We start from the raw sequence: 16,038 nt of genomic DNA, 5'->3' as shown, positions 1-16,038 counted from the left end.
ATTACCCTTATTTCAAAATAACTTTCTGCCCACCTAGATACATTATATATATATGAAGCAAAGCCTCATGGAGTAAATCCCTTCTTTCAACCCCCTAAATAAGATTTCAATAGGCAGTTTATTAAACAACTGAGCCTTACTTCACAAAACAACATTATACTATGATTATTGACATTCACTTATCTTTCTACTTTCATATATATCTTATTTCTTTTATAATAAAGCACAAATTGGTTCTTGTTTTGAAGATCTCCTAAACCTTTTTTCCTCCCAAGCTTATCAGGTGAATTATTGTTTCATTTTAGATTAAACCATTTCAAGTATATAAATCACAATCCACAATTTTACAAATTCTAAATCTGCTCCATTAACCTCATTCCTTATCTTGCATATCTTTCAAAGAATAACTAATTCGATCTCTAAACCCACCTTTTTCAAGTTTTTTCTTTTGTTAAATAGGACTCTAGCAATTTCAGAGTTTTCATGATCATCAAAACTATTAACAGATATTTATAAAACATGAATTTGGGTAAAATCAAATGACAATAAGGTTTAATTGCAGAGCTGTCCTTATACTTAATCTAACCAATATAAAGAATTCATTCATTTTATAAAATATTTTGTGTAAATTCTTGCAAAACTATTGAATTTTGTAATCTTTTCCTATTAGTAACAGGTTTATATTATATCACTTTTGTTATTTTGTTTGATTTACTGTATATGTTATGTTTCATGCATATGTGTTTACTTTTTATTGTATATGGACCCCATGGAAGAACAGTATTTTTATGTTGACAAAACTGACTATGGGCTATCCATCCGTTTGTATTTTTTGTTTTTATACGGAAAATAAGTACTATACTATACTATACCATACTATACTATATTATACTATACTACTAATGATTGTCTATAAATGATGACAGTTGTAACAAGGGACTAAACAAATATTTCTTTTTAAAAATCACGTTGATAATTTATTATTTTCTGGCATGGCCTCATGTTAACAATGCAGTACTAGATATCAGCAAAATCAAGAACCGACTCGTTTTTACATTTTGTTAGCAAGCATTTTAAACATGGTTTCGCTTTAAAATTACATTTTTATATCATATCATTCTTTTGCTGAATTTGACAATTAGGTTGTGACATTCCAATTCCTATTCCTTTTTATGGACTCCATTTTTTCTTGTTTCCCTAAAGTTTTCAGGGAGTCCTTCAGGTAATATATTGTTCTTTGATTATCTGATTGTATTTGTATAAGAATACATATTTTTCTGTTGTGTGAATGAGCCTTTACTACATGATTCACGGTGTCATATACCGGTATATCCATTTACAAATTGTTTATGATCAGATAATGGAGCATGCATACCCAGTGTTTTATGGTCAGGAATTTTCTCAAAGAGTAAACAAAACGGACAAGCCTGTCATCTTCCAATGGTGCTATATAGGGTAGATCAGGGGGGCGTTTCATGAAAGGACTTGTCGGACGTTTTATCCGACAAGTCCCATTTTATCCGACAGTTACCATAGTAACAGTACCTCTCAGCCAATCAACATCAGAGAAAGATGTCAGATCTGACAACTTGTCGGATGAAAATGTTGATGAAACACTCCCCTGGGGAGCGTTTCATCAAGATTTTTGTCCGACAAGTTGTCAGATCTGACATCTTTCCTTGATTTTGATTGGCTGTGAGGCACTGTTACTATGGTAACTGTCGGATAAAACAGGACTTGTCGGATAAAACGTCCGACAAGTCCTTTCATGAAACGCTCCCCTGGAGGACAGAGTGGGCTTACATAGGGGTAAAGGGGTTTCATCCCAATATTCTTAAGATCGATACCAGTCATTTTGCAAACAAGACTCTATCTACAGAATCTGCTAATCATTCAAATTTATACCAAATTATGCCATGTGGGAATTTTTTTTTCCATCTTTGGAGTTTGGTGAAGAACATTTATGATGATTTTGACATACATCACCATCAACATCATCAGTATTTTCAAAATCATCATCATCATTATACCAGTAATCATTATCATCAGAATTTGCATCCACAGTTGAAGCAACATAGCCAGTCCTTTTAACTCCCTGATGCCCTAATTTAAGTAGGTACATAATGTATATCATGTTTTAAGAATTTCTTTAGATCAAAGAACAGGCACAGCATGTTGAAATAATTATTATGTCCTCAGCACTGTATAGGCTTTCTGTACAAGAGCAACCACTGGACTCGAAGTCCATGCTCCTAATAACTGGGGTCAACTGAAAACAAGTACAAAACTCTACATTTGCATCTCATACTAGTTACACATGCCCCTTCTCCAGAAACAAGTCATAAATCTTTGTGGTCCTTGGTCCCTAAGGCCATGTCCTGAGAGTAGAGGGTCAACAGTTGACCTTATCTGACCTCTAGTCCAAGGAACAGACTCTGGCCTCCAAAATAGGATGTTTGGGTGTTCTTGAATGTTTATAGCTATTTTGGTCTTCAAGGGTGCTTTTACACCTTCCTAAGAAGGAAAAAAATACTTAAGCCTATAATTTACAGCAACTCACTATGGGGAGGGGGCACAATGTTGTTTATATAGTTAGGAATGACCTTATCAATAATTAAAATATGATGTACCCACATGTAAGCACAACTTATCGTAATGTTGAATAAAGAATTATTATGTTTGTAATATCTTTGAATTTGTGGAAACTTGGACATTAATTTTTGTACAAGACTCTGTATGCCTGTGATATAAAATCTTAATCAAAACCTGCAAATTTCTTCCTTTAAATAGTTAAGAATCCCACTCAGTTTGTGACAACTTTATGAACACCCTAGTGAATATTGGATGAAGCGCTAGCTTTCACATGGAGAACAAATATGAAATATTCTGATTCAACCTCCCTTAACATCATGCCCCCCCCCCCTCTAATGAGAAACACTGGTCATCGTTGTCATACAAGGGGTGGTCTCAATCCCATCACTGACATAATATAAAGTGCAAATCTTAAAAATGATGGAAGATAAAACTTCTTACTTTTTATATCAAGTGACAAAAAAAGAATAGACACTAAATACTATAAGATGCAGGATATCATCTTCTTTCATAATCCTGTCAATTTACACCAGACTTGGTTCTCTATTTTTATCAATTCTTAAACTGAATAAACTGTCAGAAACCTGACTTCCGCTGGACAAGATAGTTAGTGTCTATTCTTCCTAGCACTGGAAAAATGCCATTCAGAATCCCTCCCATTATTGACGTGATTGATCTGAAAAGACAAGATTTGGGGGCACTTTCTGGGAGGCTGGAGCGAACCCAAGGAAAGGTGACATGGAACAATGGCCGCCATGATTGTCCGATAGGGAAATGGATGCAGACAATCCTTTGCAATTTTGTCCTTTGTTCAAGGTTCGATCAGGGGGTCTTAGAAGGAATGCAGGAAGATGATCTCAATAAATTCATAAGAATTGTCCTGCAAAAAAGCAGATCATTGGTTCTGTTTAAAGCCGTCTTACACCTGACCGAATGTAGGCGGATGAAGGGTGACAAATGGGAAAAATGCACGCGAATTCCACAAATTCAAATAAAATTTCTGTCAAATCATGTGATCAATAACTATTGTCAAATTTTATCAACGAACGGTAAGCGAAGGATAAATATGACATGCTAAAGATATTGATTTTTAGGTTCACCTCTATGAGTAAATTGCAGTTAAGGCAAGCGAAGCGTTGATATAACCCAATAAGACGAACGAACAGTGAGCAATGGTTTGATATGGCGTGGGATTAGAAACGAAGACGAGGGAATGCGTTCTTGTACATTTGTGTCATCGTGTTGCTTCGTTAAGGGTTCTTTCAAAATCGGTCCACTTTGGCAAATGCACGATGAGGGACTATGCGCGACAATGACACATGAACGATAAACAAACGATAACCGCAGACTTAATAAGAGATGCGAATTCAAACCAATGATTTTTCAATTCGTCTGGAAATTTTAGACATGTTCAAAATTTCAGCGCGAATTTGAATAATCGCAGCTGCAATTCGGTTAGGTGTGAGGGGGCCTTTAGGTCCCTTGCAATATCAAATTAATTAAATATTTCATTGGAATTTTTCCATGAGATGGGGGCTTGGGGGATTCAAATCAGCTTAAAAAAAGAGAAGTTGAGGAAAAAAAAAGAGAAGTTGAGGAACTAAAAATCTACCCAATCTTGCTCAGTAATCAGGTATCTATCATTTCTAGTTCATTTCACAAATTTAAACTGAAAAATTGAGACACTAGGAACATCACGGGAGAGAAGAGGATGCAAAGGAACTACTAAAGAAGACCTGGACCAAAGAATTTCACATAAAAAGACCCTCTAATGGACAGCGAGTCGGCTTCCTCTTTCATCTCAAGAAGACACCATTGTCCTGGAGTGTCCGGGCAAGATATCGGCGGCCATTAGTAAACAATGCCTTCATTTGTAAGCTGTAAGCGGCCAGGAGTGTGTGAGTTTGAATACAAACAAGTGAGCAAGAAAGGGGGGTATTTGGGTCAATTTGGTCTCTATTCATTGGTATAAGGGGGGAAGGAGGAGCACTTTGAGACCCCCTATAGAGAAAAGATAGTCCCTGGGATTCTAACTGGGGTCAGGTGAGAGAAAGGAATGAGGTTGCTATCCATGGGATGGACAGGGGATTGCATGTTAGGGCACTTTTTTTTAATACTCTGATCAATGCTCTGATTTATAGCAAGCCAAACATAAATGGAAAAATAGTTTTGGAGTCACAGTTTTTTCAAAATTCTTTAAATAAAGGCAATTCTTCTTTTAAAATGATCTAAAGGTACTTTTGCCCTTGCTTTGATATAACTTAAGGGCACTTCTCTGAAAATAGTCTGACTCTGACCATTATCAAACATAAAGGGAAATGTAGGTTTGAGAGTCATATTTTCAAAATTACACCTCTTCAGTAAAGGCCCCTAGTTGGTCCCAAAATGCAACCTGACAATGTTCGAATTTTTCTTTTCAAGAAAAAGATTGATACATATTTTGCAAACATCTGAATTGCATCGCGAAAACTATGACTGTCAAGTCCCAATCCAAAATGAACTCTGTTGACATCTGTTGCAATAAGCCAGGTAATTGGTACTCGGAAATGAAATGACATGAGCGAATAATACTCTCTCTAACTGCAGATCAGCTCTGAATAGTCTTCATTAGTAAGGTATTTGGACAGAATAGAGAAGGATTTCAAGCTAAAATACAACCAATTACAGTGGGATGGGTATCTAATCAACAGGGATTCACTGCACTGCTGGAGATCTGATGTTGTCCCTCAACCAACTGTTGAATTAAAAACAGAATTTGTGTATATGACTAAAACTTGTTAACTCATTGAAAGCTACTAATATCAGAGTATACTCAGGATCCATAAGGGCCATATGTGACGTAATTAGAATGAAGAACTCATGCATGGTAAGGCTTAATCGCAATCAAGTTTCAGTCATACACTCATTTCATGATATCATTTCTTTTCCCGATCATCATAAATCTGTAATGATGGAACGTAAATCTACGTGTCTCCCTATTAATCCTTCCGCCAGTTCGACCGGGATTCTGTGTCATTGATCGATTCATTGCATTGTAATCCGCTATGATGAACACGCTTTTGTTCGCGGTAGAAAACATTCTGCGGGACACACGGCATTGGTATTCTGTTCTTTCTGTGCAGGTGAACTGAGGCAGAGAAGACAAATTATACAGATTGATTCACAACATCACCCAACAATCCCTCATATTTTTCTCTCCATCTTTTATTTTTTTGTCATGTCAATTTGATCATGACAAATAGCCACGGTAAACTTCATTACGATATGAATACGTCGCATAAAGGTGGACTGGAGAGCGTAAAATAGGCTTAGCGGTTCAGTGACTTTCATCCTGATTGCTCTATTCATACCACAAACCCATTCTGAGAGGAGAAATATATTGTTGAAAAATGCTGGCAATTGTCACTGCCATTTCCGAGCCTGCAACTATCTCAATCATTTTGCCCTCTGCCTAACCATTAAGTTAATTTCAAGAAAAGATTTATGGGTTTAAAATCATAGTTCAATGACTGATTGAATTGCTTGATATTAATCACTTTATCCCTTAAACCCTGACATCAATGGAACAAGGAAATGAATCGGGAAGGGGTGTCCTTTTTTCTTTGACAATCAAATATCCCAGCCCATCCTTTATGGCTGTACCAAACCATAAAGAACTAAGAGAAAATATCAAACTATGATGACAATAAATCAGAGGCACTATCGGGGAAAAGATGATGACTTATTTTGCAGTGATAAATGGCTCCAATTTCTAGATTTGATTCATAGTTAAGTGTAGCAAATATTTCAATTAATGTAACATCCACTTCGATTATCATCTGCTGTGTAAGCTCCTTATCTGACAAATTATTTTGGAACCTTCAGAAACGGAGGCTAGAGACGAACTTCCAATCACAGATTTGGATTATTTCATAAAACACATTTCAATCAGTTTGAAAGAAAAAGATGCAAAGGTGAAAGATCATTGTGAAGTGTTGCACATTTCAAACATACAGGCCATGACATCATTTGTTCTTATCAGGCCATCCACCATTGTGATTCTATGATCAAAAATATAATATAACACTTTGAACATGATTATGGTGACTCTTGTGGCCCTCTTACATACATGTAGTGATTTCACATTTTTGTTTTTTTCAGTCTTCTACCACATCTGCCAAGAATTCTGTGTAACCTCCAATCTTCAACAACCCAGAAATAAAAGATCAGAAGCTCTTCACTTAATAATCAATCATTGTCTAGTAACACTGTTTGCATTTTCAAAGAGGAAGACAAAGTTTGAGCACCGGAGGACTAAAAAAACTTGCAATGAAATCAAGAGCGGGGGTTAGATGAGGTAAAATTCAATGCAAAGTCTAGAGAGAAGTCCCCCTTTTTCAAAGTAAATTTGCATTTTCAGTTCAACGAAATGAAAAATGGAAAATGACTGATGAGCATGTCAATGAAAACAAAAAAACAAAAGGCAGCGCGGTCTGTGTGTTTCTCAACAGGTACGTGATTTCTCAGAGTTCAAACATAGTCGGAGAGGCAAGCAAAAAAAAGTTCCCTCTCTCTCGGTCTAGGTTGTTTGTCAGTGTACATACACACCAGTGATGCACTCGTAATAACAACAGAGGAATTGGGTATGCTGCAAACTCCCTGGACAACAGTGTTACAATCACGAGGACTGACAAAGAGTGCAAACTATTATTCCTTTTGTTGAATTTTTGGAGTTTTCTTATTATTGACATTTTGAGTGCATGACCCTTGGAGTAAATTTCCCCATCCTGTCGATTCCTTTTCCTGATTTTCTTCTTTCTCGCTCTTCAAACCCTTCAACCTCTCTCTTCTTATTTTCCCTTCTCTTTAACCAGATTTTTTTATATAATTCCCAAAGTTTCAAAAATGTGCCCCACTTTGTGGAATAGCTCTCTTGAATACATTACAACCTGCATTTCTGTTGAATCCTTTAAAAATCTGATAAAAATATTGATTTCTTAACTCTAAATGTGCCTTCAGAACTCTACAGATTAGACCTAACAGTTTATTAGTTTACATTATTAATCTCTATCATTACTTTGTTACTTCTCAATCGCCAAGCAACAGCTACACAGCAAATCCTAATTAGAGATTAAAATACTTGATTCATATATAATTTCTGATGAGATTATTTGATATTATTACCATATCATAATATTACATCATCATCAATTCATGTATATATCGTAACCAGTATTGATTTCAGTTCGCCAAACTTTTGTGGCTTTTAATAACGTCCCATTGGGAGGTATTATATAGCCTAACCAAACATGAAGAACTTCACATTATCTTGACAAAGTTAGTTTAAATATTGAACTTAGTCTCCAAACAGCGAAGAGTGACAATGACAATGACCCCTTTAAGAACTAAAAACAAACTCAAGATGTCTTTTGTCCCAAAACGTACCCCTCTATCTGTCGGTATCTTGATGTTCTTCTTTTCTTACCCTACATCTTTCTCTTCTATCGAACCCACTGGCAAATTATTGCCAGAGTAAATGTTAGACCTAGCCTACCTCGTCTTATTTTCAACAATATTCTTTTTAACCAAAGGAAATCTTCCTTCCTGAATAAATGTTTGCGTAACTCTTGAAAGAAAGGTAAAGACAGAGATGGCCTGCCTACTAGATGTCACATTCTACAAATAAATCAAGTGCTAGTTTAATGTACTCAAAGGTTAGTAGTCCAGACATGGTGCCCCCTCGGTGAGCGCCCCCCCCCCTAATGATTCCCGTAACATCTGCCACATCCAGGTATGATCCGATAAACCATTTTGTTATATTTTAGGAAATGCAGATGTAGTCTCAAACTTTTTGTCACAAATCTTATAAATTTATGACTTCATATTTCCCTCCAAAGCTTCAGATTTCCTTATCAAAGGTGTATTTTTTATCAAATAAAAATATTCCTAATAAATGTAAGTTAAAGAAATATCAACAGATACTTCCAGACCGATTTAAAAACCAAGAATACTATCTGGTCCAGGAATTGACAATGTTTGATGAACAACTTTACTCATAGACATAAATCCCTGTTATTTCCCCACATAAAATAAATTCCTCAACTTCAGAAATGAAAAGTTTGAACAGTGTGAACTGGTCTATCACCATAGGAAAGTTTATGTAGCCTATAGGGTCTTTAAATCTGACATTTACACTAGTCATTAAAATCACCTTTCCTGTCACTCACACCTAGGCTAAAGTACTGTGCTCCCCGCCTCTACCTGATTTCTCTATCTCTGTATCTCTTTCTCTCTCTCTTCCTATCATCTTCTCACCCAAACCTCCAAACCAATTCTTTCAATCACTCTCTCGCATCCCAAAACCCTGTTTTTGTTCCTTCTATCTTCTCATGAAGTTCTCAAGACACCATGCTCCTAAGCCACCCACCTTTTAAAACATAGATTACACTGTGTGATCGTGCCTTTGTTAGTGCTGTACCCAAACACTGGAATAGTATCCCTTCCTCAATAAGAAACTTATTATCTATTACCTTGTTTAAAACTAAACAAAAAACCTACCTTTTCCCAAGAGTTTATCAATAAATAAGTAACTTTTTGCTATATAATCTGTAGAGATAGTAGGCTTCCTTTTCCAGTAATTAGAACTTAATCATACTTTTGTGTATTTATCTTGTTAACTATACCTTCTAAGTATTGTAATGCAATACAAATACAAATAGAAATTGCACAATATAAATGTACAAGTATTATTGTCATCATTATTATAATAATCTTCTTTTTATCTCTAACTAAGTATCTTTAGTATATTTTCCTCTCTTTTCTCTCTATCTTAGTTTATTTTGTTAAGTTAGCCAAGACCTAAAAATAATTAGAATTTCACCAGCTAGTTCTCCTAGAGTACCACAGGCTAAAATTTTTCAGATCATTTACTATAAATATATTTTATATCAAGCAGCCAATCAATCTTGAAGAAATCACATTTTCCCCTGAGCTTGCTAAAATTACATCTACTGGGTAAGATTAAGGGCATCAATTCATTATATTATTCAAAGAATTAAAAAGGTTCTTGTCTAAGAAGATGTTGGGCCTTCATCACCCACAAACATATTGTCTTTGTATATTTGGACATGACAGGACTTTAATGCCCGGAGACTAAGTCTAAATCCTGCGGATCTGCGACATATTTCACCAACCTTACTGATCCACCTTTACAGTTTCCTCCAAACGTCACCAAAATTCTTGACGTCCCAATTTCATCTTCCCCGTTTCATAACAGCATCTCGGAAAGACCGGGGAGGATTTGTGATTTGTGTTTCAACAATAAACACGGACCGGTGAAAACAACTACATGGATTGGCACATCAAGTAAATATTGGGAAGCCTGGCTTGAACTTGGGGTGGTCAAATCAAATGCTAGCTCAGGGAAAATAAACTTGGCTCCATTTTTCGGTAGCAGCCTGATTTCAAATGCTACTAGCTGGTGTAAACTCAAATGGCTGTCATCGTTTCAAACATTGGGGTGGGGTGCAATGTAGGGTGGGTAGAACTGATGGTTTGGAAAGGGGAGGTAGCATAAAACTATAGTATTGCACTACATTATTTGACAATTATGGTTAACATTATTTTTCATGCTGCAAAAGGAGCTGTGATGCCTTCCCAGAGATGGGGGAAAGTTTCACTCTCATTTGCTAAAAAAATGGAACAGGAAAGTGCTGCGATTGAAGAACAATAAACTTACCAGGGGCTGAGTTATTCAGACATCTCCAAAAGGAATTCTGAAAGAACAAAAAATTATGAAAAACATAATAAGTAATTATAAAAGAATTAAAGGCAATCTTATCTCTCTATCACACGCAGTGAATGCACTTTTTAGACTGAGCCCCCCCCCCTCTCTCTCTCTCCCATCTTTCTTCTAGAGAACCAAGTCAAACCACCAATCCATGATTGAGGAAGATTATATGACAATATATCACATCAGGGGCTAAGATCTGAGGCAGTGAGAAAACATACCCCGATCAATTACCAACACATTCTCATCCAAAAATTACCCCTTTCATTTCTACCGAAGCCCCGTCCTCTTCACTGTTTCTTACTGGGTACGTCCGCATGAGTGGCTCGCACACCAGGCCGCGCATGAGTGACTCGCACACCAGGCCACTCATTATTGATGGATTGATTCAAGATCAATAGGTTCCACGACAGGGAATGTCGGCTGGCATCGCTCGGGATGCTGGGAAAAGGGGCGCCGGGTGTTAACAGGAGGACCAGCCGCATCGCCGAGAATCGCAAGACAAAGGTGTTCGGGGAGATGCTTAGATTACGCCATCAAAAGGATTCCGGGGTTCACGCTGGTGTGGCGGGAAGGAGAAGTGTCGAGGCAATTTAAACAAGTGTGTTAAGCCAATTATACTGCCTCTATCTTGGAAGAAAAAGAAGAGGAGGAGGAGGAGGGTGGGAGATTTGATTTGGGATGCGCTGATAGAAGCTATCCCGCGCTCACGCTTGAGAGAGCTTCGTCGGCTGAGAAATGCAAAAAGAGAAAGAGAACATCCACCTCGGAGGTGGAGGAGGATAAATCGGCCTGAAACGATGCCCGCCTCACGCCGCGGGGTAGCGCTAATTTCCCTAAGCTCAGACGGGTTGCTACGACGATCATCCTAATTGGATTGGGAGACGATCATTCAAAGCAGAGCCTGGAATCAGACAAACTATCCAGCTACCATCAACCAACAATTGGCACAAAATGAACATCAATCTATTTCATAGCTCCAGTCGACTTCCCCTAGCTTGATAAATTGGCCTTCGCAACAAACACAATAGGCACCCAGTGGATACATGTTCGTGCCTACAATGCCCATGTATTCAATGTAGGTCAACCAAGTGTTACCCAACAAATTTTACACATCTTCGGTAGCTGACAATCTTTTGTCGTTTGCTATCAAATAATATCCCCAGAAACCATACTGGGTTCGTTCACACCCTCAATCTGATGTCTAAATAATGGATAAATTAAATCAAAGTTGTCTTGATTATCAAATCAAAACAAGATTCAATTCACAAGGTTTAGTATCTTAGAAGGAAGAGGATGAAATCTGCCATTCTTGCATTTAGGAAACCTAATAAAAACAATCACCCCCCAAAAAAAATGCAACATTATAAAAAAGAAATCCACTTTATTAAGAACTAATTTTTTACACATGACCTGGTTGCATTGTCCTGAACAATACTTATGTATTACGATAAACACTCAGGCTTTCTGAGGGAAAAGGCATATTCAGTTATTCACTACAACTTGGTGGCAGGCAAACGTTATTTTTTATTGAAAACAGAGCAAATATGAAAATAGTTGTTCATCTTGTGGCCTCTCATTTCTTTAAACATCACCTTTCCCTTCATTAAAAGGAAAACAGAAAAGTTATCATTCAAATATCAGATTGGATACCCAATTGAACTTACTTAATGCAATCAGGTAGAAATTTAAGTATAAATCTAATAATAAATTTTGATTGAATTCACTTAAATAATCTTGAAAAAATTTGTCAAAATCCTTTCTGAACACACCTTCCCTCCTCCTAGTTCAACCTACATAAATAAAATCCACTTAAAAAAAAATATATTGCTCAGATCAAAGTCAATCAAAAGACACCTGAAGCAGAAAACTTCATCTTTATCTCCCCCCCCCAAAAAAAAATGTTGCTAAATCTATCCCCAGAAACACAGAGTTCACTCCTTCTTCATGAAATGATATCAATAAAAGTAATAATCACTTTCAAGAGAATTCAATTATTCATTTCCAAAGCAATTACCCCCCTCGCTTGGCTGGACAGCACCAGTCGTTCACCTCACGCTGTCCTCCCTTGAGAAATCAAATTTGTATATTTCGAGTGCCATCACTTTGGCTAATATTGGTGCATGGCCTTTGGTTGTTAAATTATTCAAAATCTAATAAGGCAATTACTTTATTTTTCATACGTCTCCTGGCATGAAAAGAGTAAACATAGAGTTCAAATAGAAAAGGACAATACAAGAGTCATTTAGACTAAGAGAAAAAAACTTTTATTTCCACATTATGGAGTTATACTAGATACAAGAGCCATTTACACAAAAAAACAATGAGTTTCACCTTGCAAAGGTGTGTCAAAATGGAAACAGGACATAAAACAATGGATAAAAGGAGGAGAGCCCTGGATTGGCAGTTGACTGGAGCCAAATTTCCTATATTCCGATTTGAAAAATTTCCAATAACATTATTTCTTTTCAGCACTTTTCTCGTGCCCGTCTAAATCTATTGCAACTCAGGAATGGACAGTTCCCAAACTAAAGAGCCCCTGAAATACCCATACAATCCAATGTGGATAAACTCTTTAATAGTCTTTACCATGCAACGAAGTTGGCCTGGTGAGCTGATAATGTATAGCCCCATATTTTATCAAAGATGTTTTCCCTAGCACATTGCAATTTGAATTTGAATGGTACATAGGAGGTTCCTGCACCAATACAAAGCACCTGCACCATTGGCCTTTAGTACTTTTTTGCACCGACGGCTTGTGGAAATATTGCCAATCCTTAAAGAGGATAATAATTATGATTTGGTTGATGATTTATGAAAGGTTACCAGCCATCAGTCAGGCAGGAGGGTAGGCTAGGAGAAGTAGAGCATAACGGCAGACTCATCATAGGTAGATATGATAAATGTGATGAGAGAGGAGGGTGAGGAGCTAACAAGAGAGATAGGAGATATGAGGAGAGTGATAGAGAGAGGAAGAAAGATAAAGACAGAGAGAGAGACAGAACGACAGGGAAGAGAGAGAGATAGAAAGAGAGATATACAGACAGAGAGATATGACTTCTACAGACACAAACAGAGAGAGAGAGGAGGCAGAGAGAAAGCAGATGTGATCAAATGTGATGAGGGAAGAGAAAAGTAATGCAGGGACATAAAGGCCCGAATTCACAAAGGTTGTTTTGAAAACCCACGGTTGAGTCCATGGTTTATGCAGATTTATTGTATAAATTACGCTTAATTTAGCGCGTATCGGGCGCGTGTATAAAAAATATCCAATGCTGATGCGCGCTTTTGTCACAGTACGCCAAATTGACGCCTGTTACCATGGTTAGATACGCTATTTTATTCATGAGTCCAATGTTTGAAGAGTGGACTCATTAATTCAAAACAGTGGACTCATGAATAAAATAGCGTGGATAACCACGACAACGGGCGTCAATTTGGCGCACTGTGACAGAAGCACGTATCAGCATTGGACATTTTTTAATATATGCGGTAAAATATGCGTAATGTATACAGGAAATCTGCATAAACCATGGACTCAACCGTGGGTTTTCAAAACCACCTTTGTGAATTCGGGCCAATGAGGAGAGTAGGAGAGACAGAGAGACAGACAATCAAAGAGAGAGGAAGACACGCAGAAACTAAGAAGGGAAAGGCAGATGGGAAAAATAGTTGTGTCGGTGCAGGAACACCATTAGCACCGCAATGCGCGCAGAAACGCCCTTAGTAGCACGCATAAGGGCATTGCGTAAAGACGTTTCTGCACCGGTGAGGTGCGGGGAAGTGTGGTGGAAGGGCGTTCCTGCACTGACACAACGAAATATGAAGAGAGTCAAGCAAAGAATAGAGACTGATTGGATATAATAGAGAGTGACACGGACAGATAGATACATAGAAAGGGAGACAGAGAGCAACAGGCAGACAGAAAGACAGATAAAAAGAAAGATACAAAAAAAGAGAAAGAGAGAGAGGGGTGGAAGCATTGGGGGGGGGGGGCTCCACCAGAAAGAGCTGACAAGCTACTGAATTTACTGGGGGGAAATGAGAGCTTCAAAAGGTTGAGAAAAAATAACAAGAGATGGAGATATTGAGGACAAAGAAAAGTATCATGGAGCTCCTTAGACAAAAAAGTACAATATAAGGAACATAAAAATGTGCACATGGGAGTACATGATCACCCATGGGGATTTTTATGCAAATACAGAGAGAATCAGGAGGTTGGTTCTGACAAGAAAAGGGATACTGGGACAAAGAATATTTCACAAGAACCAAGACTCAGGCCGGTGGATGGAAAATCTAAAAAATGATTCAGTATTGAAGATAATAGAAATATCAAATTTATGTGTTTCTGAAAAAGAAAACACCTGCATCAAGTTTGCTATGAAATTTACCATTCATCAAAGCTGTCAAATTTTTAACTTGAACAAGTAAATGAGATAAAACGATGGAAGACCACAATAGTGTTTGGCTTTTTTTTTCTTACATTGAAAAAAATTGTAATTGTTATAAGCAGGCAAGAAATATCGATGGCCTACATTTCTGGATATTGGAAAATATGAATTTTAGACACCCCCCAAAAAAAGAAACCAAATTTTTTTTCTTCCAAAAATCAAGTTTCATGCTTGATTCCAGCGCATTCAGTAGTAGGCTATAGAGATGGAAGGGAGACAGGACTGCTGCATGTAGGCATAAATCAATAATGAGTGAGCCATTTGTCAACTAGCCTTGTTATGGCACTGACTTTACATTAGTAATAATTGCTCTGGATAGACATTAATCATTGGGATAAAGTTAATGGCCTCCCCCTCATACTATCTCTCCTATACCAGACAATTATCCATACTATCCTCTTTGTTTCCTTGTACCATGGATCCTACTATGGACCATGGGAGCCCTCTCCATCTCCCTCTCTTTCTCTTCTTTTGTTCTTCTTCCTATCCATTCAATTTCTATTATAACTTATTGACACTCCTTGTGAATTTGTATTTTTTGGCTATATTTGTTATGCTTTCCCCCTATCACGCTTTGGAGGGTTCTTAATACCGTTTTGCATTGTTATGCCTATATTTTCATTGTGTTTTATTTTAAATCAAACTTGATTTTTTTAATTCTAAATAAGTTATCACTGTTTTCTCTCCTTGGCTTTTTAAAATAATAATAATAAGAATATAGGATTCATTTGGCACATGTATCCATCTTGTGAGGTGCTCAAGGCACTCCAGTGCTCACAGCTCTTTGAAGAATTACTTCCTTCCGGTACCCATTTACCTCACCTGGGTTGAGTGCAGCACAATGTGGATAAATTTCTTGATGAAAGAAGACACGCCATGGGAACTGAACCCACGTCCCTCACATTGAAAGACGAGAGTCATAACCACTCGACCATGACGACCCCAAGCCCCCTCTCCTCCCACTACTTTCTCTGCTCCTCATTCTTTATCCTTCTTTCCCAATTTATAGTGCATATTTTCTCCTCTCTCCTCAAATAATGTACTTACATTTAGCCTACAACCCCTGCACCCTTCTTCCCTCTCTAGTTCTCTGCCCTCCACCTCCATCCCTTATCTCATTCTTCCACGCTATCCCATCCCCCAGTCTTTCCACATCTCAAAATCTATATGCAGCTCACATCCAAGAGAATGGGACAGAGATTACAGTTATGATGAATGCTAATGACT

This window comes from Lytechinus pictus, chromosome 13, assembly GCF_037042905.1.
Source record: "Lytechinus pictus isolate F3 Inbred chromosome 13, Lp3.0, whole genome shotgun sequence".
In the NCBI taxonomy this organism is placed as follows: Eukaryota; Metazoa; Echinodermata; class Echinoidea; order Temnopleuroida; family Toxopneustidae; genus Lytechinus; species Lytechinus pictus.
The sequence above is the reverse complement of the archived record's forward strand: the minus strand, read 5'-3'. Positions refer to the sequence as shown.